This window comes from Camponotus floridanus, unplaced genomic scaffold (genome assembly GCF_003227725.1).
Source record: "Camponotus floridanus strain SB8 unplaced genomic scaffold, Cflo_v7.5 scaffold71, whole genome shotgun sequence".
NCBI classification, from domain to species: domain Eukaryota; kingdom Metazoa; phylum Arthropoda; class Insecta; order Hymenoptera; family Formicidae; genus Camponotus; species Camponotus floridanus.
In genome coordinates this window covers 322383-348300 of record NW_020229840.1, presented here as the reverse complement: position 1 = coordinate 348300, position 25918 = coordinate 322383, and the positions used below count along the sequence as shown (strand labels likewise).

The following is a 25918-nucleotide window of genomic DNA, read 5'->3' as shown; positions in this document are numbered from 1 at the left end:
ACCGGTTGGCCTCGCTCGTGCGCGAAGCCGCCCGAGCGCGCCCGAGCCCGCCCGAAGACTCCCGATTAGACGGGGCGACCGAGAGGGGGCGCGATTCGCGCGGCGCGGTTACCATGGCGATCGGGACTGATTCGCCCTCGGGCCTCGCACGAACACACATATACGCGTACCGTTCGTTGCTCGTCCGTCTCGCGAAAGGGACCCCGCGGGGTGACATGCGCGACGCGCGTGTGACGTATTCGCGGTGCGTGTACTTTTCTTTCGAAAAACGCAAAATTTTAATATCGAATACAGAAGAATCGCCTTCACTTTCAGGAATCTTGATAAGTATCAATAATGTTTATTTGGAAATGTTTGATTTTTTGCGCGAGAGAGATGTGGTAGATTAAATATAATGTTGAGATGTAAATTGTATCTAGTTTTATCAATTTTGTAGAATGTAATTTACTACATAGAAAAAAAGAAGTGTCAAATCAAAACTTGTATACTTAAAGTAAGTAACGCGTTCATTGTTTCGTATATTCGCAACAATTTCTAATCTTCTTAGAAGAATTTAATAATTTTAAATTTCAACAATATTATTGTCTTATTTTTATATTGTAACTGTCACCTCAAAAATATATAATTATTTAATTCTACTTTAAGAAAATTATAATCTTTGATTTAAAAATGTTATTTTCTACCCATTTTCTACATTGTTTCTTTTCCATTCAAGAAAATTAAATCTTAAATCATAAGAATATATTTTTCTTGATTGAATATATAAAATGGCTTCGTTCAAGTAAGCAATTATTCAAGCAATTATATTTTTCTTAAATTAACGCGATATAATCTCATTTCAAGATTTCCATGTTAAAACTAAATATATTTTCAAAATAAGAATGTCTTTTTTTTCTGTGTAGTAAATTATCGTAAATAATGATAGAATAAGTAAGTATGTAAGTTATAATATATCTGTTATATAATATAATATATATATATATATATATATATATATATATATATTCTTAATATATTATAATTGATTAAAAACGTGGTCTCTCGTAACTTTTAAAATCGATCGATAAAACATGCTCTATCGTAACGGTCACGGTCATGATAAAACTTCATGCAGACTCCAGATTCCGGAATAAATTCCGGTTTCTAGGCGTCGACCAATTAATAGTACGGTTACTGGTTTGGTTGCTTCGCGGTTAATAATCTCATGTATGTCGAAGAAGGTAAATGAGGGTTGGTCGTGCGGAACCTGAGATAATTACTAATAATAATAGATTTTCTGACTTATCAAGTCATTTATGCTAATTCAAATAGCAGTTGTAAAAGCGGAAAACCGTTTTGAAGCGTTAACAAGAATAAGTATGTGTAAGTTTAATGTATTACAAATGGATATCGTGTGGGCACACAGATTTTCACATTGTCACGTCAATGACTGATGCAAAAGATTATTCGCTCGATGCACATTTAATGAAATCAAGCGAAGGATCTGACTTTCTAAAACTTTGAATATTTTAATCAGTAACGAAGAGAGAGAGAGATAAAAGATTTTTCTTTATACAAAAAAAAAACATAAATATTATCTGTGTATATTTTTCAATCTTTGAAATTATCAATCCTCATAATATTTAAAAAATCACAAAATTGCCAGAGCTGCAAGACTCGGCGCACAAAGCTTTCTTTCAGAGTAAAATCGCGCTACAAACAACAATTTGCGAGTATAACAATTTACTCGGCATCCTCGCCAAGGCTCCCCGAGGTAATTAACGATCATCGATCCACGCGCCAATTCGCCCCTTCATCCTCAAGGACATCGAAGGTGGAGCAGGGCGTGAATCTGTGTGCGCGTTTCTTATTACTCCAACGATATCATTAGACTGGGAACTCGTCAAAACTTCAATTATTCCCGTGACTATATACGGCGAAACGAGGGCCTTGATTAATCGTATGCGAGAGAGCCCCGGTGTGTCGTAATTATTATGCGAACACGTAATTAGCGCGAATCACCTGATACCCGCATAGAATCCCTTCTTTTCTTCCCTCGGAGACAGCGTTTAAGAGAAACTGTATTACGCATTGCGAGGAATAATCGTGATTAACTAGGACTCTCTTGTTCGAGCATATTTTTCCTTCGCTTTCGTACAATCATGTTTTCCCTCATCCTTCATCCTCAGCCTACTTTTCCTTGATTGCGATTAAGATAGTCGGCACGTAAAGCCGGAAAACTTTATGTAATTATGGAACACACTCGCGGTGTGTTTCCACAAGACAAGCGTGTATAACGAGTTACATGTAGCCTTATTGACGTACGCGAGAGATAATATAACTATGCAATGTCCATTTTACGCTGGCGCACGTGTAATGTAAAACTGCTTTGTCGCCTCTAGTGAATCATACGTACACAAGATGATTTTTAAGCGTACCGAAGATATACCGGGGATACGTGTGTGAATCTTTTATTGAATATATGCGAATGAATTGCACGCAATATAATTACGTGAGATGATCGGTAATATTCCGACGTGTTTGCGACTTGTATTAGCGAAGCATCGAGGAATGTATCCTCGAGAATTGTCCGTAATGGCATGTTACAACACTCGTAAGTCGAGAAGCTGAAGGAAGTATCGTTACTTGTTTCTAAGAAAATGAAGAAAGAATGTATGAGTTGAGCTTGTAGTTATTTCTTACACTTCGTGTATAGAAACTATTGTAACCGATAATATTTTGACATATCACAATATTGAAAGAAATTAACAAAAAAGAAATGCCTTTCGCCATTTATAAAATAGAAGCATTTTATATAGGATGTTTCTTAATAAATGGAAAAAATTTTAAGACATGATTCTTTGTCGAAAATTAAGGAGGTTTTTTTGTATAAACATATACTCCTACATTCCTCCCTGTGGAGTTAAACTTCTCCAAATGGGAGTACAAATTAGGCTTTTATTTTTTTCTCAAATGTGGAACAAGTTAAAGAAATGAAACCAGGTGGGTATTTTCTACTAGTAAAAAGGTTATTTATTAACATTTTTTTTAGCCTCCGTTTTGTTATAAGGAGATGAAACTAGCAACCCTTATTCAATTTTTTATTAGAACATTTTAATGGGCCGGAATATGATTATCTAAAAATATGCATTAAATGTTTGATTTATTTAGAAACTTTTTTCTTTGTTTTTTTTATAAAATCAGTAGCTTTCAAGAAAAAAAATAAAATATGTTATCGTGCACAGCACGATACTAAATAGCATAGGTTAAAAAATAACAAATTACGAAAAGTTAAATTTTAAAATAAAAATAAAATTAGAGTAAATGTTGGGAAAATTGATACAAAAACAAAATTATAATAAAAACCTGAAATCCTAAAAAATAAAAACCTTAATTTTCGACAAAGAATCATCTCCTAAAATTTTTTGCACTTATTAAGAAACACTCTGTACAATAATAAATTGGAAAAATTTTTGCTGAAAAAAATTATATGATGAAATATATAATTCACAATATTCTACACCGGTGTCTTCTTGACAGATAGGACGCTTGCTTCGTGCAAGACTTAAATTTCAAACTCGCGACAGGTGCAAGAACGGAATAAATTTCAACTATCGCAGAATCGCGTCCGACCGTATTTTTTCCCACGTTTTTGTCGCTTTAGGCAGAGTGCTCTGCGATTCGCATTCGCGATTACAACGAATTCTTCGCGACCACTGCGGAATTTATCTCTCATAACGATGTAACGGGGAATAAATAAATAACTACAAAATGTGTTCCCTCTTCAACTTCCCCTTCTCTTTCTATTCCCGATCGCTCTCCAGGCCATTACGATTATTGTCAATTAAGAAGACAATTTTTTTTTAAACACTTTACGGTTCCAGAGGTCACGGATGACCATCTTTGGAATTTTTTGCTCGAGTTGTGCGGGCCAAGATACGCTTCCTCGATAAATAACAGTTATCGCAGAATCATGAAGCAAAGCGGCTTGCGCGATGCTTTTTTAATTTCCTTACCGCGACACAATTTACACCTGTTCTCGGATATGTATTGCAAAGAAAAAGCGTCTGCGAGATATTCTCTGAAAAGTAATGAATCTTCGAGCGGCTGCTCGTAAAGTTACGCTATTTATCTGAGAAAGTGATCTTCTGCATATTTTTTACATTCGATATAAAGTATTAAGAGATTATATTTTTTTCTTTTTATTACTTCGGAGTAATTACTGAAAGAGGTTTAATTAAATGTGCCTGGAAATTTTATATGTAAAAAATGATAAATATAATAATATAATAAAAGCATCATGATTTGTAAGTTTCATATTTTAAATATATCTGATTTTTTAATGAACCTGTAAAGGCATTCATCATTCATTATTTGTCTCATGATAAAACGTAAACACTTCTTAAATGAATGATAACCGTATAATTTCCTCTAATATACACTTACCTTTGTTTTCCGCTTTTGTATTATACTTGAAAGACAAAGTACGCGAAATGCCAGCTTCTTTTTGCTTCCTGCACGAATCACTGTTATTTGCTTTTGTCTACGTGAATAATGAATCACCGTTGCGCGGAAATACGAGATTCGCATACAAATATGTAAAAATACATCAAAAGAAGTTGAATCCTGAAATTGTGATGACACTACGCGCTTGTCAATAGCATAATTGCGACGACAAAAAAAATTATTTACATATTTACCCTAACGTCAATATATATTTATTAATTTATCAGAGTCACATTCGTATTTTTCTGCCAATAATCTTTATGCTTTATGTAGAAAATTAATATTTCTTAATAATATCATTAATAAAAAATAACAACATATAAATAATGAGTAAGTAAGTGTGTTTATCTACAAAGAATAATGAAAAGGATGTACTCTCAAACATCGGATGGACAGCACTGAGCAAGATACTGTTCGCAGGTGTTTATATCTAAGGATGCTAAATATTCAGTTTTCGATTGCGGCGTCTATTTACCGAGGCGAGACTGCTAATGAAACGTCCGGAATCCTGTATCGTCGGCCTTGGCGAAGATTAGATCTGTACGGTAGCAGGGCCGAAACAGTCGCATACACGCGTTGGCAAAGACGGAGACAACGTGACAGGCTCGGAGGATGAGCGTTGAGACGTATCTCGACGATACGAGGAGCCCATTCACGAGAATCTCGAGCGGAAATGTCCCCGTCGATGGCTAATTAACTGTGAATGTTCGCGTCACGAAACACGCGTTGCTTTAAATTAAAGTGATACGTAACAAAAATCTATACTTGCTAACGATATGTGTACGTACGTCGTTCTGCAAAATTTTTCTACGACCTCCGCGATGAGATAGATAACTGAAATACCTGTAGAAAGGAAATACCGTTTCAAGAGATAAAGAAAAAATTGCCTGTCGTGTAAAGACAGACGGAGCGAGATACAGTGAATAGGATGACACACTCGGATCTTTACCAAGGAATATTTTAAAGAAAACAAATGTTTTTGCATGCGTCTGGTACATCATAAAATGGTATAAAAAAATCTTCGAAAATCCTCATATTTACTCTATCTGTGCATTTCTCTTTACGATACGTAATATAAAGGCAAATATAAAATTATCAGAATTCCTTCACAATATCAATATTTTTAGCCAACAAACCAGACTTTCTGGTCTCAGCCTCCAAATCCTGAGTCTTCTATTTTTTCCCCATCTCATCCTATATACATATAGGATGTTTCTTAATAAGTGCGAAAAGTTTTAGGAAATGATTCTTTGTCGAAAATTAAGGGAGGTTTTTCATATAAACATATACTCCCTCCCTGTAGAGTTACACTCCTCCAAAAATGGGGATAAAAATTAGGTTTTTAGATTTTTATTATAATTTTGTTTTTGTTCCAATTTTCTCAACATTTACTCTAATTTTATTTTTATTTTAAAATATACCTTCTCGTAATTAGAAACCGATGGTATTTAGCATCGTGCTGTACACGATAACGATAATATTTCATTTCTTTCTTGAAAACTACTGATTTTATGAAAAAAATAAAAGAAATAAAAAAGTTTCTAAATAAACAAAACTTTTTAATGTATATTTTTAGATGATCATGTTCCAGCCAATTGAAAAGTTTAAATAAAAAATTGAATAGGGGTTGCTAGTTTTATCCCCTTATAACAATACAGGAGGCTAAAAAAATATTAATAAATAACCTATTTACTAGTAGAAAATATCCACCTAATTTCATTTCTTTAACTTGTTCCAAATTTGCGAAAAAAATAAACCTAATTTTTACCCCCATTTTTGAAGAAGTGTAACTCCACAGGGAAGGATGTAGAAGTATATATGAAAGCTTATGTGAAAAACTCTCCTTAATTTTCGACGAAAAATCATCTAAAAATTTTTCGCACTTATTAAGAAACACCCTGTATATCACATTGTGTCTCGACTTCGAGAAACGTTCGAAAGAAACCATCTCTTTCCTTTTTCCACGCGAGGGAGACCCTCGGAGACCCGCCTCGAAAGCGATCTGCGCGGCTTCTCATCCGATCGCGACGCGTTCTCTTCCGTTTCGCTCCGCATCGCGTTCGAATCTAAGCGTTTTAACGCGATGGGAAAGTGGCCGGCGGCTGAAACTCGACGGCGCTGGAGCCAAAGAAGTGTGCCGCACACCTCGGCGCGGTCACCGATTTCGCGTCTACACAGCCTGCTCTCGTGCACGTGCACGGAATACGCGCAACCACACGTAAGAGGCGCGCGAATGTGGACGCGTGCATGTGCATAAAATGAGCGAGCGTGCTCGCTCGTGGATACACGCGCACACGTATCCCGGCGAAACGTTGCGTGCCGATTATACTGTCAGTCGGTGTGAGAAATATTATCCTTTGATCTCCGAGCTTCGAGCGCGCGCGCGCGTTTCGCAGTTTCACTCCGGCAGGAAATTAACGACCGCGGCGAGTTCGCCGCGGTTTCAATACGATCTGTCGAGATTATCAGTCATATAAAAGGCCGAGCTCTTGCCGAGAGACGGAAGTAAAGCGAGGGAAGTACCGCGATTTCTCCCGATCCGAGCCGCGTGGCGTTTAGATACACATTATCACGAGGACGCATAAATAAGAGCGATTACGTTGATCGATTGAGCTATCGAACAGAGGGTACAAATAAAAAATTTCCTAAGCTAATGCATCTATCCGACATTGCAAACCTTCCTCTGATATGTATACACACAACGTAAAGCGCAAAAAAAGTTATAGATCGATAGATTCATTTAATTATGCGCGGAATTGTATAATTATGCGAGACTAGTATATATATTGATATTTTGCGAGATTCCGTAAAGTTTTTGTCGAACGACAAAAAGTAAACACTTTAGCAAACGTCATTTCTGACATTGAAAGCACGCGCATAGCGCGAAACGTTGCGTAATCAAGGTTGCAAAACGAGAATATCTGAGAATAACAGCTTCATTAGCGTATTAAGTTATGAAACAAAAGGAGTGGAGAGGGAAGTAGGCAAAATCGACTGAAAAGTACAAACGAGCCATAGGTCTGCATTAATGTAACACAAATTTATAATTATATCGGTTATTTTACGAACAAATAATTTGTTAAATGTCTATTCATCAAACTCAATGACAAAGAATTGAAGCTTATATTATAGTTTTTTATATCATTTATATCTATGATATTACAAACATATAACATTATATATTATAGAACATGATGTAAAATTGATGCAATTTCATTTCAGGGGAGGGGGAGGGGGAGAGAGAGAGAGAGAGGAGAGGAGAGAAACCTACTATAAAATTTATGGATTCGTAATGCAATTTATCGTCAGTCCTACGTTCCAGAGTGACAACTTAGAATGAAGAAGGGAAAGAGAGAGAAAAAAAAGTACAATTTGCAACATCTATGCGCACCTAGCATGATGTATTCTTGAATCGTCTCGTCTAACGAGGTATGCGATCGAGAATTAAAGCCGGGATCGTTCTTTCGTGAAAGTCGGCAACTGGTGTGCCCAGCCCGAGAACTGGCGGGAAATGCCCGATTCCAGCGGGCGATCGTACCTCGATATAAGACCAGCGGTCTCTAACAATTCGCGCGATACCCGCCGTGTCTCGTCGATGCCAGTGGCTTGCGTAAAACGGGTTAATGGAAGGGTCAATGATGGAGAAAGAAGATATTAATAAACATCTCGACAATGGATGTGGAATGCGCGCTTGCGAGGCTTCGTTTTGCAATCCGGGGATCGCGACCACCGACTCAATTTAACCTGCCAAAGTACCGATTCATTATCTCCGACAATTTCTCCCCTTACGTACTTTCGTCTGATTGATAATGGACAAACTGACCATGCGCCTTATTCTGTCCTCTCCAACTACGTTATTAATTGCCGTTTCGCGACGTGACGTAAACTCTTTCTTTTGCAGCAGTTCATTTTCCTCTGTCGCAAGTATTATTCTACTGTGAATTGAGTTACTTATAATAATCATTTCTTATGATAAACTTTACCTACAATTCCAATTCCCGTGTAAATCTAAAAATTAATATGATAATAAAACTGTTATTCTCATAGGATAGTCTCTTGCAATCTTGGTCTTATGCAACATTTCCGGATAATAATTGTAACGCTACTTTGAATGTCAGAAATGACATTTGCTGAAGTCTTTATTTCTTGTCAATCGACAAAAACGGAATCTCGCAAAATATATCAATAATAATATCCCACATAATTATGTAATTATATAATTTCGCATTTTGATTTATTGATCTATAATTATTTTCTAGTTTGCGTTACGTATCACGGTAATTGTAAAACAGACTAATGCGTTTGCATATTAGATTACCACTTTATTATTCTATCCACATGATTATTTACATAATATGATGCAAAAAGATGCGATAAAAACTTAATTTGTCTTTTATAATCTATCTATCTATTACTTAAAGGTTTTGCTAGTATAAGAGTCTACAAAGTTTTCTCTTAAATTTTGATCCCGCACAATTTCTGTATGCTCGAAATATAGTGATTATCCTCTATCGTATCGTTGCAGATTTTTTACGAATCACCAATGAAGGAATATCCTTGAAGGATTAATCACGTAGCAGATAAAATTGCCCAGATAATAATTATATAATCAATATAACATTTTATTTGAAGAAATTTTCTTTCATCAGTCTGATTGCTCTTAACATTTTTTTCTTATTAAATCTAAGACATCATCCATCTCCTCCCACGTCACTGGATAAGATAAAATTATAACATACGTGTATAATCTGTATAATGTAACGATTGCCTGTATAAAGACAGAGGTAAATGTTTCAATTATTACATTCGTCGTTCACAAAAAAAACGCATATAGATTAATAAAGCTGATTAAATTCCAATCTCTCTGTTGCAGGATGTGTCGTTACTTCGTTTGATGATTTTTTTGCGGAAGGAAAATCCGGCGATCACGCCGCGATCCTCTTGATCCTCTTCATCCTCGCTGCCAGCCTCGAAGTCAATAGGGTTATTCGGTAAATTATTGCGTTGTACGATATCTCATTGTGAAAATCTAACAAAGAAGACGCGTCGAGGAAACGCAACATCTCTATCTCCGACGTTAATTTCTTTTGCGATATTTTTTCACGCGCCCGACCGTGTTAATTACGAGGCCGCGTAGTATTCCAATCGATAGCAGCTCGTGCACATTGAGAATATAAAGTGATAAGATCTTAATTTCCGCAACAACACACGAAGCCGCGCTTTGGCTAATTTTCCGCGCGAGGGTAAAGTTTAGCCTCCCCCTCCTCTCCTCTCCTCCTCTCACTCTTTCTTTCTCTCTCTTGCGGTAAACCTTGACCTTACGCATCGCTTTTCTGCTTGTTCGAAGTAATATATTTCTCCTCTTCTGTAATGATATTGTCGAATGTTCACATCAATGTCATCAAAATAAGTCGTCAAAATATATTTTGACAATTCTTTTTGTAGAAAATATATATTTATATTAATTTCATAAATTTTTTGCAAATTTGTTAGGCTTATTAATAAATTATAAATTTATTTTGAAATTTTTTTTAATTGTAAATTTAAAAAAATATTAGATATATACATATTTAATTTAATATTTTAATTATTCTTTTTCTTTACAGATACAAATATTAGAAACAAATATCTTAAACAATTATTAAATTTGTGATGTATCTATAATTTTTCATTGTGATATAAAAATATAATTTTGACGTTTTTTTCTTCATTGTTACTTTTCGGCAATATAAAGATAATAATACACCGGAAGCAGATACATTTAATCCAGACGCATTTGTTGTAAAGTAACCGCAAGATAAGCGAACCTCACATTATTTTCGCTCAATGAGGAAGAAAAACATGCCCCGAACAAAGCTCCCAGCGGGGCCGATTCTTCTTTTTTTTCCGCGCGAATCTCGAGGGGTCGTGGCTCTTAACGGTCCGCGGCATATTGCATCGGTCGGTTTGCCATGTATATTTACTGTTTGAAGATTCAAATGGGCATTAAAGCTCATGGTTTTGCGCGCACGCGCGCATCCGAACGGACAGGAGTGCATAGCGACAATGAGGCATAACGCGCGGGGTAACGAGCGCGAGTTATGTCCCGTCATAATTTGCAATTTAGATTTCATTATTACCCGGTGGTGCATCGACGCGTACATCGCTACCGCGGATGCACGTCGGACGCAGGTCGACGCGTTTTCGTATCGATAATTTTACGCGTCTGATAGAGAGCGAGTAAACTTTCGTCTCCCAAGTAGCCGCTGAATGACACATTTATAAAAGAATTTTTTATTTAATTTTTAATTTTTGATTATTCTGTTTTGCCACGAAATTCGAAAAACAAAATCAAGATTTTTTAAATTAATTACCAAGATAATATTGTCATTATTATGCATCTTGTCAAAATTATCAAGATAATTAAAATATGTATATATTTATAAATTATATAGAAAACTGAACGACACACTTACAAACGAATTTTTAAGATTAGGTTTGCATGAGATATTAAAATTATCATGTCTTGATATTGTTCTTGCCTCGAAATTCGAAAAACAAAATCAAGATTTTTTAATTAATTACCAAGATAATATTGTCATTATTATGTATCTTGTCAAAATTATCAAGATAATTAAAATATGTACATTTATAAATTATATGAGAAAAATAGTTATGTATTATATTATACATGAATTGTATTGAATAATGAATTGATAAAAAAATTGAATATGTAAAAATTGAATATGTAAAAATATTGCATTTAATAAAATTATATTTAATCTATAAAAATATTTATATTAACAAATTTAGAAATAATTACAATAAATAGAATAAATATAAATATAAAATAAAATAAACAATATGAAATTTTACTCAGCAAAACTTTGCGTATATTTCGCAGTTCTTTCGGAAGATTCACTCGAGACAAGAGAGCTCTCGAAAATTTTCAATACCAATACAATATTTTTACAAATAATGTCTCGTGCAACCCTAAAGAATTTAAGATGAATAAACAAGCCAATACAAGGCTAGTAATTAAACGAGATTTTCTACTGGAAAAATTCTCCTTTGTTGCGCATCCCGCGGCGAATAGCAAGCCGGATTCATATAAATCAGTTGAGGATGAAAAGATTAACGCGTTCGAGACGATGGGAGGCGGCACGACAACATCTTCCGCAGATTTCAGATTACTCTCCGCGTCGGAATGGCGCCTCAAATGAAACCAAGCGATGGGCGCGCAAAAGTGTGCTAACGACGTGCAAATCTCCCTCGAGCGTGCATTTCCGCATTGCGTGCGAGTCTTTAAAGCGCGGAAAAAGGCGCTTCGGAACACGTACGGCGAGACGTACGAAGCGCAGGCTCCGAGTAACGATCGCGGTTAACGGTACCGCAAATTGGTGTAGTAAAGGACCTGCGAGGTCCTATGGGAATGTTCGATGTTTGCTTATTGGCATAACTAAAGCGACGTCTTCGTCTAAAAGCGAACGAATAATGTATCTCTTGGTTCATCGTATCGATAAAAAAAAGCAAAACAAATGCAAAACTTCGATATATTCTCTCTTTCTTTAGTACGAATTTTAATCAAATTTATTTAATCTGTATTAAATTTTTCTACGATATTCTATTTTGATTGAATCACAAATTTAATAACAGAAAATCAAACAGAAAAGCTAATTACAAGATACAAGCGAAGGAACCACAGCTCGTTTAACCTGCGTCTTCTTACGTCGCCTTTCTAATCGCGCCATTATCTTCTTGCCAAGATCACACCGTGATCTAAACATGGCTCTTTAAATATGAAATTATGCAACAGGAAATATTTACCGATTGTTTCATAAGAATCTTGTCACCATTCTGACATCTAAATCTTGCGTAATACGTACTCAATGTAATTTTCTAATGAGAAAAAAATGGCGTGCTAGTATTCTAAGATACTATTTTCAATTTATGTTTTATAAGAGAGAGATATATTTACAATTCATAAGTTATTTTTAAAAAAACTCAATATTTCATGCAATTCATCCTCTTAAAAAAATTTGAATTATTTTGACACACTTTATTTTACACAAATCTTATTTCAAACATGATTATATTTATTTTCCTGTTAGGTGAAATAAAATTCACGCTACTAAAGTATACGCGGATCCCTGTCAGATATATTCCTTAATAAAGAATACTAATTTGTAGGCTTGTTTGGCTAAACTTGATTTGAATATTTGGAGGGATGCGCTAAATCTTTACAAAGACATGCCTCCAAATTTGGATGGTGGATCGAAGAATGTCTTTCTCAGTGCAATGTCCTGCCGAGGATTTCTCCTGCTGGCTGGCACTATACGCGAGGTTCTTTCGGTCTGACTCATGTACCGGTCATTCGAGCCTCTCTTCTTTCCGCTGCATTCCCATTTCATTCCTCAAAGACGAACAAGACTCATCGTCTTTCGGACGCAAGAACGTGGAAGATGAGGATGTAAGCGAAAGGACATCCCGGAGAGTCGAATCCTTCGCGACAGATGCTTTTCTCTCGCCCTTACATTCAATCTTATCGACTTCGAGATCTTATTAGTTGCACGTTGTATTAAATATAATAAAAAATATTCTCACATTTTTCTTTTATTATCTAATTTTAGAATACTTTCTATAAAATAAACATGCATTTCCATTATTTTTATTATCTTTACCCTCCTAAGAAAGAAATAAGTAAATTTTCTTTTCTCTCATTTTCACTCAAATATTCCAACAGGATGCAGCGATATTTATAAATATCTTTCTCATAATTAATTCATAATTAATTCAGAAAAAATCTCTCAACAATTAATTTCAGAGACACCAGCTATCTTTAATCTTACTTCTAATTTTAATATTAGAAAGTTAAATATAATCATCTGAATTGAAGTTAATCTGTAATTAAAATTATAACTGCCATTCAGCGGAAATAATTATTAACCGCACATAGTTAAAATCAAAGTGTACATTTAAAAAGTATATGTAAAAAGTCAACACATACACATATAATTTTATCAATGTTTAACGAGAAGAATTAATGACGCGGAATCAAACAAGAAAAAAGAAAAGTTCCAACATAAATTATTTTTATCCGAGGAAATCAAAGCGTACATAAAGGATCCTTGTCATGCGCACTTAATCCTCGTGTTCCCACGTGTGTCGCGGAAGTTTTCCTAAAATAGGTGCGGAATATACATGGCCCGGCTTGCCTTTTAACGCATTTATCTTGCGGCTAAGCGATATTTACGGCATAGTCGGCGATCTTGCGCGTCGTTATCCTTATCGAGCACTCCTTAGATAGGAATTCAATCTTGGTTACGGCGAGGGAGCGAATAACGCGTATATAAATGTAAACGAGGCGCACCAACGCCATAATCCGCGAGTGCGTATGCGAAGCGTGAAACCGCGTAACGCGTCGGCACGTATTCGCTTAAAAGGACTCGAAGGTGCGACGCAAACCCGCTTACGCATTTTCCTGGAACGTCACAGCCGCGCAGATTTCGCGCGTATTTTATCACGCGTATTTTCCTCGCGAGTCAGGTGAACGCTCCTCAGCTGCGCAGGATGACACTTTACGAAGGTCGGTTAGACGGCCTTACTAAGGTCGCGCGTGACGAATTCGGTATGCGACTTGTTCCTTTCCTTTCGCGCGAATCTGAACAGATGTTGGCAACAAATTTCTCGTCATCGGAGTAAATAGTAAACCAATAATAAGATTAAAAATTGCAGCTAATAAGGACAATGTTCTTTAATTGACTTGTAATTGATATTTCCGAGTTATTTGGAATTATAGAATTCATATTAGAATTTATATTTTTTATTTTTTTTTTCTATAACGATGTTGAAAAATATTATTGAACTGAAAATTTATATAAATAGCAGGACTTTTTTCTGATTAATTTATAAAAATTTAATTTCTCTCTGATAAAAATATAAAAAATACGTACAAATAAAAATTGAGAAAAAACTTTTTATATTCAAATAATTTTTTCCAAGAGCCTTCTTTATTTGTGTAATAAATTTGTCATTAGAAATATGTGATTTGTTTTACGGACAGCTTAGAACAATACTAAATATGCGAATAATAATAAAAGTCGCGTATGTAAGAAGAGAGAAATTTCCTTGAAATTTGCATAGTAATTTCAAAGTTACACATTTACTTGTTTGCATTTTGTTCACGTACTATTACACGTATAATTATTCTCACCTACGTATCGCTACATGGCATCGGCAACTCGTGACGACAGCGCATGTGTAACATACCGTGCATATCGTATTTTTTATCCCGTCACCAAGTGAGTTTATAGATGTAGTAACATCACAGTGTGTTAATAACTTCCTAACAGTAATTACACGTTTCGCCGCTTCTGTTACTTATCCAGTATCAGTATCCCCGACGAGATATTAGTACTTTCACGTCGGACGTTCCGCCGAGAGCGAGAAAAAGAGAGATCGTGACAATGTATAATAAACGAGCCATCCGATTCAGCCGGCTCTGCCAGAGAGGCGGAAGGGATTTTCGTCGATTCGAGACAATTGCTCCGATCATTTTCTCTATTACCGTAGTCGGCGCGGTACGATCGCACTCTCGACGCCGCTCTCAGCCCACTTTCGACGAGGAGGCTACGACCTTAAAGGAAGTAAAAGCCCATTTAAAGACTGCGCGAATTTTTGTGACCCACTGTGTACGTGGAACGGCCACCTTGGCCGTCGGCTAGCTTTCCATCGGTGAAAGCTCTCGCAGGCTTTGTGAAACGAAGACAACAACAAGATACGCGCGCACTTGTGTGCGTCATTACGTTACGTACGTACGAGGATAGTGCAAGAGAGACCGAGGACCTTCCTCAATGTGCTCGATGATCGCCGTCTACGTATACATCAATGAAAAATTAACGCCGCGCGATTTATCGGCCGACAACATTGTATTAAAGTGCATTTCTCATCGATCCGCAGCCGGCCATTATGTGAAAAGTATACTGTTATACGTCGATATCATCCGCCAGACCGGTTGCTCTTATTTACTTACGCGCATCGATAAATTTCTACAGGGTGCTCGTCAATGGATATATTCTCTCGACACATATCTGAAGATATTTCTTATTTATTCGCCGAAAGATCGAAACGCAAATATCTCCCCTAATCGAGTAGAAAAGAGGCTCTTGATTTCCAGAATATAAATAAATGAAGTGCTCTTTAATTTTAAATCTTCTAACGAAATCTTCATCTACGATATAGTCAGTTGATGCCTAGTGAATGCCTCTGTGAAAAGATACCTAATTAAATGCTGGCGGGAAAGAAATCATTTGAATTTTCGGCCAAAGAAATATCGAATATCGAAGAAACATGCGCTTACGAAACAGCATTCTCGTTACGTACGAACACCTGTATACGCAGTGCGGCCAAAGCGACTTCTCCCTTTTCTTCTGTATGACTTATACGCGATATGAAATTTATATGCGATCTGAATTGCAAATACACGTGCCGCGAGCCCATCATCAACGGCCTCCCCTATGATGTCCTGGAAAAGTCGTAAAACAGGGGAGGAGGAAGGGAAAAACACGCCTCGTTTTACAGCGCGGATCCAGCGATCTTGGTCGATAAAGGAGAAACTGGAAGGGAAATCTCATTAAGCAGCATGCCCGTAAACGATAACGGCGCCGTTAATGGTTCATCGACGATAATTAACGGCCTAGATCGGGGGGGCGATCCTCTTTTTATCGCCAACAATGATCCTTTCGCGCCGGGCCTTGACGGGATTTCAATGCCATTCATACTCCTCATATCCGCTCTTCGTTAATCGCGACTAACGATGAAGACTACGAGATGCATGCGTGATCGGTGTACAATTTACGCAAGACCTCAATTTTCGCGTAATTAGAATCTTAATCGGTCCCTTCCTTCAACGAATATTGGAGGCACTTTGCGTCACGGTTATTTGAATACATTTAGGCGAAAAGCGTGTGGTTGTAATTACGAATAAAGACACGTTACACATCGATGTATGTTGCACTTTGTGCATATTCCCATGAATCCCCACTTGTTAACATAATTCTTCCACTACCTGAAACGACAGATTGAAAACGCGTTTAGGCGCCACACTTGGGTGCCATATTTTTCGACCTCTGCGAAGTTGGCCCTTTGTTTTTTAAATTTGAAAAAAATTATTAGAGTTCCAAAAAAAATTTTTCAAAATCGTAAAAGTTCCCGTCAATTTTCGTCTTTTAAGTCAAGAACTTTAAATATAATTTTTGTAGTATTTTGAGCAGAACTATTTTTGAAACTTATCTAGCACTATAAAACTATTAGAAATCTACCCAGAACTCTAAAGAATTTGCATTTTTCATATAAGGGGAGGCGTCGTGAAGTTACCCTCCATAAAATGATGGAACTCTTTCTAAAATAGACTGGGAACTCTAGAACTCTAATAATTTTTTTCAAATTTGAAGAATGCAGAGCCAACTTCACAGAGGTTATTTTTCAGTTATTTTATTTTTTTACAGTGTTATGTCAATGAATTCTCTATTATATTTCCTTTTATTAGATACTTCCTTCATTAGCTTTTTTTATTCCTATGTTTATAATTGCAACATCTCTTTGATCAGGATTTTCTATAATTAATTATCCTTTTCCTTCAATTTATATTGTCTTGTATTTCCTGTTTATTGTATATCGAGCAATCTTGTTTTTAACGTATCATTCACGATAATATCGCAGTCTGCTAACTATAGTTTATATGCCGAGCATAAAGCGTCCCTCGTATGCTGGCAGATAATCAAAGCAAACAGACGATAAGCAGACAAGATGACGAGAACGAGAGAGCCAGATGAGAGGAAGATGGAAACGTGTGTACATACTTGAAAGGTAAGGTACTTTTCTTCCTTCCACGAGGCGAGCGCTTAGATGAGTGATCACGCGACGTATAGCGTGAGATTTTCCGATATTTTTAATAACAATCGCGCGATCCTATCTACGAGACGAGCGAGATTCGAAAGAAATTGCGGTAACGGAGTTGGGTCGGTACCGCTAGAAACAGCCGATGCCAATCTGGCAAATCTGCCGAGATGCGGTTAGCGCGGAAATCGTGCTTACGAGAGAGACGAGAGTCGCCTGTGTATTGATTATTATTATAAAATCGACGCTTTCACGTTCCCGTTGAAATAAATCCGTCTAGTCAAATATTCCTCGCGCGAGCGAAATCGATTATCATAATGAACAACTTTATGCGTCAGCAAACATATTTGCATCTAGAGTGTCGTGTTATTTTCTCATATTTACACATCGCTTACCGTTCGTTTTTGTTGGAAGCGAAATTACAATATTAGACAATCGGGGAAGGAAAACAGGATTCTAATAAAGTACATGATTTATCGCTCGTTTGATAAAATTTTGTTCCAACTCTGATCGACCCGAGCGACCTATTCCATTCGTTGAAGAATGTTTCAGCATGTTTGTATATGTTTATGAGGTATTCTAACAGGCCAGTTCGTTAGGGCTGTCGAATTAATGAGCGACCTGTTGAGGATAAACAGCTATATGAAAAAATGGGTCGACAACCTATGCGAAAGAAAGCGGCAATCGAAAACTTTATCACGGAATTCAATATAAATGTAAGAGAAAAAAATAAAAATAACATACACGTGATAATATTACGCAAGTATAAAAAGTTATACATTAATAATTAATTGAATAAAAAAATAAATAATTATTAAAAAACAAATTGCAAATTCTTATAATCGAAAAATTTTACATCTCTTTTCTACAAGCTTTGTTTTTCTTCGCTAAAATTAATAAGTCCTGATCGTTCTATTTGATATTAAATATAGAATTTTTATTTTTGTATATATATAAATATTTATTCTCAAAGAAAAAAAAGAATTGATTATTTACCATATCTGTGATATTAAATCGTAACAATAAAATATATGAAAAAAAGTAAAAAAATAATTGTATTTTTAATGGAGAATGTTAGTTAATAATCTAGAATTTTAATATTATATTTTACATATTCGTTCCCATAAAATTAATGAAACTAAATAAATAAAATTAAATTAAATTTGCATTCTTCACAGCGTCTTATACATTCTTATCCAGAAATAGCACTGTAACGTAGAGTTCATCTCGCAATACGATGTTTTAATGATTGTTTCAATCGACACTTATAGAGCGCGTTTATTGACTCAGTCCCCCGGGTCAACGAAGCAAGAATAATTAAAAAAAATCACACACCAAGATTTTACTACAATAACATCTCTCTTCCTCCTCACTCGTTTTCATCTCTTTCTCCTCGGCTTTGTGAAGCGCGTTCGTAATGCATAGTACGGTTATCTGGCACATTCATAGCGTGAATTACGTGATTAATCTCACTTATGAGGTATTTTTGCCGACGCCCAGTTAGGCGCTCCCTCGTAATCATACACGCGGAATTGTGGCCTGAAAAATGACGGCTTCGTTTATTTCTAACGAGTCATCTATCTTCGCGACGACGCCTTCGCCATCTTTTTGCCGCACGCTTTCTATTTAATTACACGTTGTGTTTTCTATTTGATATGCTTTATACGCGTCGCCTATCGAGAAAAATCCACACGTCTATGCGTTATGCGTGTACGCGCTTCAAAGTACGCGCGGTTATATGACTGTATTTACGCGGCCACGTGCGTAACGTTTATAGTAGCGCATACCATGAGAGTGATTATGCTCAGCCATCTTAAATGCCACGGCGAAAAGATTTCTCTCTCTCTCTTTCTTTCTTCTTCTACAAGCGTTACGAGAGCTCGGAGAATCCAGGAAATTGGATTAAGCTTTAAATGCATCCTTACGCACCCTGTAGCACGAAAGATAACAGTCGCGCTTATCGTCCATTTGCCTTCTACGCTACATTTCTAAGTTTACTCAAAGAGACATGCAATTACATTCTATAAAAGGAAATCTTATGCAATAAAAGCTTTTAGAGAGCAGCACAAAAGTAAATCTTCCTAAAAATATAAATGACACTATTGTAATGTGTTAAGATGCGATAGAAAACACAAGTGATGGTGATAATTTCCTTCAAATGATGGACGTACAGATTTTTACTACTTGCTATTTTTACCCATTATACATAGAAATAGATATTTTTATAGTTTTCTCACTGAAATATTGAAGATTGCTTATTTTTTTATTTCTACACAGAAAAAAAGGACATTCTTGTTTTGAAAATATATTTAGTTTTAACATGGAAATCTTGAAATGAGATTATATTGCGTTAATTTAAGAAAAATATAATTGCTTGAATAATTGCTTACTTGAATAAAGCCATTTTACATAGTTCAATCAAGAAAAATATATTCTTATTATAATTTATTATGATTTAATTAAATTAAATTATAATATTATTTATATTATTTATATTAATATTATATAATATTATTTAAGATTTAATTTTCTTGAATGGAAAAGAAACAATATTAGATAGAAAATAATATTTTTAAATCAGATTAAGATTATAATTTTCTCAAAGTAGAATTAAATAATTATATATTCTTGAGGTGACAATTACAATATTAAAATAAGACTATAATATTGTTGAAATTTAAAATTATTAAATTCTTCTAAGAAGATTATAAATTGTTGCGTATATACGAAACAATGAACGCGTTAGTTTAAGTATATAATTTTTGATTTGACACTTATTTTTTTTCTGTGTAATCGAACGCAAAATCCGATTCATCTTGACGACTATATCTAAATTTTTCCACGGAGCCAATAATATGCAGCCGATAACGATTTCGATCGATTCTGACGTCCAACCATCGCGAAGAATGCGATCGAGGGTTTCCGCGCCGATAGGGATCTCGATCGTTGATCTCAGATTAATCGTACATGAACGCGTCTGAAGAAGTTCCAACTCTTATAAGCGGCGTTGTAACTTTCACGCGGTCGATTATTAATTTAACGCTATCGTGATCCTGACAAGTCCACAATCGGCAATTAGCCCGGAAGCCTGTGGTACGTTGACATTGAAAGATTAATTTAATCAAGTTCGCTAAGATATATATGACCATCCACAATCATTTCCTTTTATAGTAATATAAAAATAATTGTTATAAAAAAGTTTGTTCGTACATTGATAGATAATACGTTCATCATTATAAAGAGAATTAATTTTTATCATTAAATATTAAGTAATAGGTTTCTTTAATCTTATAAGCAATAAAGTAATATTTTTTTGTAACGATGATATTTCTGTCGCAATTTATTCACTCAAATATAAGGCAGTAATAAATTTTGTGTCATGTAAGCAACACGTTAATAATACTTTAGTAATGAACTGTCGCACATATATCCGCGAAAAAAAGAAATTAAAAAAAATACAAATACAGAATATCTTAGAGAAGTGAGGTAGTTTACAAAGTGATGTTCCCCTGTTACGTAAGATATATGCAAATATCCCCATGAAATACGCATTTGACCAGCGACTTCCGTGTATCGGTTAAGGAAACAGTTTACACATTTACCTTGAGTATCCCCGCAGAATTTCTCACATGAACCGCGAATCTCTCTCTCTCGTAATTATTCTAAGGCGAGAACTATACTCCATACGATGGAGTTCGTACAAGACATGCCGGAAGGAATATGGAAAGCGGAGAGTTTGATCGCAGTTGATTATGTTCACTCATTATATGAAATTATCGGAGAAGTACATCAGTTCGTTCGAAAGTTTTAACGTCGAGATTTATGGGATATTCGTTAACAGTATGTTATATATATGTAATAAACATTTTCGCGATTATTATTGAAATTAGAGAGCATTAAATATGATTGAAAAATGTCAAATCTAGGAAATATATTAATATATTAATATAATGTTTCTCAAATAAAAATTATAAAAAATACTAGAATAAATTATTATAAAATGGCAATAATAATTTTAGATGAATTTTACGATATCTGCACGCAAACTATTCCATAATTATTGTAATTATTAAAATTTTAAAAATTTAATAAAAATTATATAAATTAAAAATTAATCTATAAATTGTTATCAAAAAGATATTAATTGAAATAAATACAACACCTGATATTTCGGATAAAAATAATAATAGGCGTTAAATTTTCATTAATATCTTTCATATCCCGAGACATTTATCTTTCGACTTAACACATTGCTTTTTGAAAAGTTGTGCAATAAAGACCTCGTCGCGAGCGAAGCAATACTAGTGAAATTTCGTAACTTAATTTACTGTAATTTCGTCACATATATCAGTACACAACTTTTCCTCGTGTTTGATCGCGAGACTCGAAGGACTCGAGGTCAAAGAAGATCGAAGATTAACGGTGGCAATAAAGCTCTTTCGTCAAACTTCATCGATCGCAAGACTCGACCAGGTCTTTCAAGACACGACCGGATACGGAGCAACTCGGTGGCGCAACCACTCTCGGAAGATACTCATCGAGAAGGCAACGCGAGAGAGAATTTGCCGTTGCAACGAATCGATATCTCGATCCTCTCTCATCGATCGCGGATCAAACGATCGGCCGCGGAGTTTAACGCCCTGCATGTAGGCTACTTTGCAGTTTCGCCGTGCACGGTGAAAGTGCACGCAGGCGCGCACGCGTGTGCGTGTACGCATACATTTGGAGATCAGGCGGGTCGTTTCGCTCCATTCGCCTCACGTGTCCTCTTACTTCGTATCGTTCGTTTACGCACGCGGCTCGCATTGACATCAGGGGAAAAAAATATTTTCCTCTGCAGGAAAAACAAGAAAAATGCGACAAAGAGACCCGAGTCTTTAGCACATTTACATAACATTGGATGAGCGAAAACTAAAAGATAGCTAATTTATATCATCTCATTTTTCCGAAGGATAGTCTGGAAAATTTATACTATTAATTATAAAAAATGTAAGAAAATATTTTATTATTGATCCTAGGAATAATTGTTGAATAATGGAGATAATTGAATGCAGAACTATCATAACTCTCGCTAAAAAATCTAAATGTCAATTTCCAAAGATTTTATAATTGTCGAATTATTTTATATTTCAATGTAAAAATATTGCGATAAAATCTCCTTCTTAAATATAACTCATAAGTTATAATATATATGAAATATATATTATGTAATAAAAATTTAATATTATTAATAATTTAATATTATTTCAGTTGAAATCTAAATTATGTATACATATATTTTCTATATTTTACTTTCTCTCAGATTATTAGTTTGATTTAGGTTACATGCGCTTTCTCGCGTTACAAACTGGTTCCAACGGTCCAAAGATACGATCGTAACGTGCTAATAAATCTGTTAAACCATAGCAAAATTTTGTTTTCCAGAGGAAGTTCAAAGGCCTCAACTTTGGCAGTTTCGAGCGGGAATCATCGCGAACGTCGCCTTTTCTCAATAATTCAGTGCGTGTCCGGAGTTGCGAGGAGCGCGATGTTTTATTCATGGGGTGTTCGCGTTGTCCTTTTGTAATTACACTAGCCTGCGCATAGGTGTCTCGATTTTTGATTGGAAATTCGATTCAATCGCGCGCGCGACGAACGAAATAGTATCCGCATCTAACATGTATATGCGAGGGGCAATAAAATATTGCGCGATAATAACAAATTGCTGCCACCGGAGCTACAGTTACTCTCTTTCTCTCTCTCTCTCTTCCTCTCTTTCCGTTCTTCTCCCGCTAGCTAGTAGGATTAATTAACGATAATTGCGGAGCTCACGAGCGTGAAGGTATGCGTCGCTTGATTGAATGATTTATTGTTGATCGATTTTATTTAATCGAACGTTCATTTACTTTCCGTTGCACAGCGAAAGTTATCTCGAAACTTAAAAACGATTATTCGCATTCGCTACTTATCGATTTCAACTTTAGATTAATTTTTCATTTCTGTATCTGTTTTTACGTCTATCATATCTAATCTAACAATGAGAGTATTGACCTCGAAAGAGTTAAATTTTTTAAAATTCTTGTATTTTTTAAAAATAAAATATGGAAAAAAGTTAAAAAGTAATCGTTATATATTCATTGCTTTCTAATAGTATAAATTATATTATTCATTATTATTATATACATACATAATGATTCAATTTATAAATGGATTTTTTTGCAAGTATAACAAATGAAAAAAGGTACGTAAAAAATCAAGATAGTTCCATTAAAAAAATGGAGTTGATCTTGAATTCTCCAAAATGCCTTCTTTCCTTAAAATAAATGCAATATCTGATGTCCTTCTCGAAATAATTCAACATGTGCTCCTTTTTTATTTGTCGTACTTTAAAAAAAATTCATGTATAGATTATAAAAAAATATACCACACCTTGTATAGAAGCTAAGATAAACAAAATATTCCGAATATTGTTTTTTTAAATATAATATCGATATATATACAAGATCCGCCAAAAATACGTAAAATTAATTGCAAATTACATATTTTTTCTTCGAAACAATTGTGTGTTTTCTTTACACCAATTGATTTATCTCATTATTTTGTACATAAAAGTATTAAAGTGAGATAATCGAAAAATGAATATTTTACAAGATATTTTACGGTTTATGTAAAATTAAGAAATTATTTCAAGTCTCATAACTCGGAAAGTACTTAATGAAAAATAACTTAATTATAGTGTTTTGGAAAGCTCTCGAGATAAGCTACAAGAATATATAATGAAAAGTAGGGGGTTCTATTTAAAAAAATTCAAAGTGATTTTTATGTGATCTTGACGGTGCTATTCAAGGTCATACTAATATTGCTATGTAATGCGTAACTTAAGGCCCTACAACTTTTGTTGGAAACATTTTTCCCGAAAATGTATATTTATCGAAATATTCAGCGATCCCGGTACTTTTAGCGGACCCTGTATATATTTAAATGCTTTAAATATCATTTCTATAGTCAATGTGCTACCTAACGAATACGAAATTGCACACTCGTTCCCTTAAAAAATACCACTTCACGGATATTACCTTGTAAAAGATTGCATAAAAGTTGAATAAACGAGGGAATACGAACGTATTATTTTAACCAAGCGCAATTATTCATTCAATAGCCGCACGACGACACTTCTCGCCGCTGCTATCCACTGGAATATTGAATCACCGATTATCTAGATGGTGCTCAGAGAAGGAAGCGAGTCGACTTTATAGCTACAGGGCGCAAAGGACGGCGCCTCCATTCCATAAACGCGGAGTCTCACGCACGAGATATGAAAATGCGTCCCCGTAGGCGAGGATTCTGCAGCTTCCCCACCTCAAGTCTCGGTCGATGTCCACACGAAGCGTCTGTCTACCTCGCCATTAAATTTACTTCTTTCGCAGCCATTCTCTCTCGATAATAACTAACTTTCATTTCCTCCCCCGCGGGCGATTTAAGCCGCGCGGGGCGAATTTGTTAAGAATCAACGGTAATGATTGAAATGTCGGAAAGTAGCGGCATTCTGTGTGTCCCGAGTGTTACTGCGCATCCGGATGCTCGCCAAGTAAATTCGCTTCCGGCATGAACCGACAAATTCATCTATATAACTCTTTGTAAGACGCCGCGCCTTTATATGCAAGACTAATTCATTACTTTCTATTAATGTTGCTGAGACATAAAGAACGGTAAGATATTGGCTAAATAGACATTGATATTACATCCTGCCGATTTGAGAGATAAAGAGAGAATACATAGAAACATAAATATTACTTTCCCGCGAAGAAAGTTTGTATCTTTTATGCCTCAGCAATCAGCTAAATATATAAATAATGTTAATAACTTTCCTTGAGTCTCTTCTTTAATATTCCATATATAATAAATATCATATATATAAATATATAATTTCTTGCATTAAACTGCATAAGAAAGCTTGAATGCTAGGTATAAATAAGAGGAAAGATAAATTTAATAAATAATTAATTAAATAAATTTTAAATCCACGTATATATATATATATATATAATGTGGTACTTAAGATATCTCGCATCTTGGAAAGCAATTGTGTGAATTACTCTTTTTTAAAAAAACTAAACATTTTAATATCAAAACACTTCATCTCTCGGATGCTTTTCTCTCTTTGATCGCGCATGATCCTTTTCTCGAAAGAGTCCTGATGGACTCAAGATCAGCTTATTATTCTAGAAGGTACTCCGAAGCCGCAGTAATGCCCCGCGTTTGCGATGCACGCAATGCATGCGTGACATCCGGCCCCTCCCCTTGCGTACACGCATACACACGCATCTTACATTAGAATTTTGTTGTAGTAAGAATATATTCCGCAAGACAAAATGTCTAATGCGTTTCCTAGTGAATTAATATCACATAACATTCTCCGTTATTTTGCTCCACGTTATTTCCAACACTAACGTATCATTTCTTTTTATTAGTATGTGACTACACAGTAAAAAATTGTGCGTCCATATATTAAAATTTTCGTGTGTTACCACGTTTTGATTAGTATTTCAATATAAAATTAACATACAATTTATATGTT

The 25918-nt window shown here is 35.2% G+C and overlaps 1 protein-coding gene across 2 annotated transcripts in view; it reads right to left on the bottom strand.

Moving 5' to 3' along the window:
• LOC105254643 (rho GTPase-activating protein 20) overlaps positions 1-25918 on the bottom strand; it is a 230116-nt gene that overhangs the window by 111030 nt on the left and 93168 nt on the right. The gene's annotated exons all lie outside the window — the stretch shown is intronic.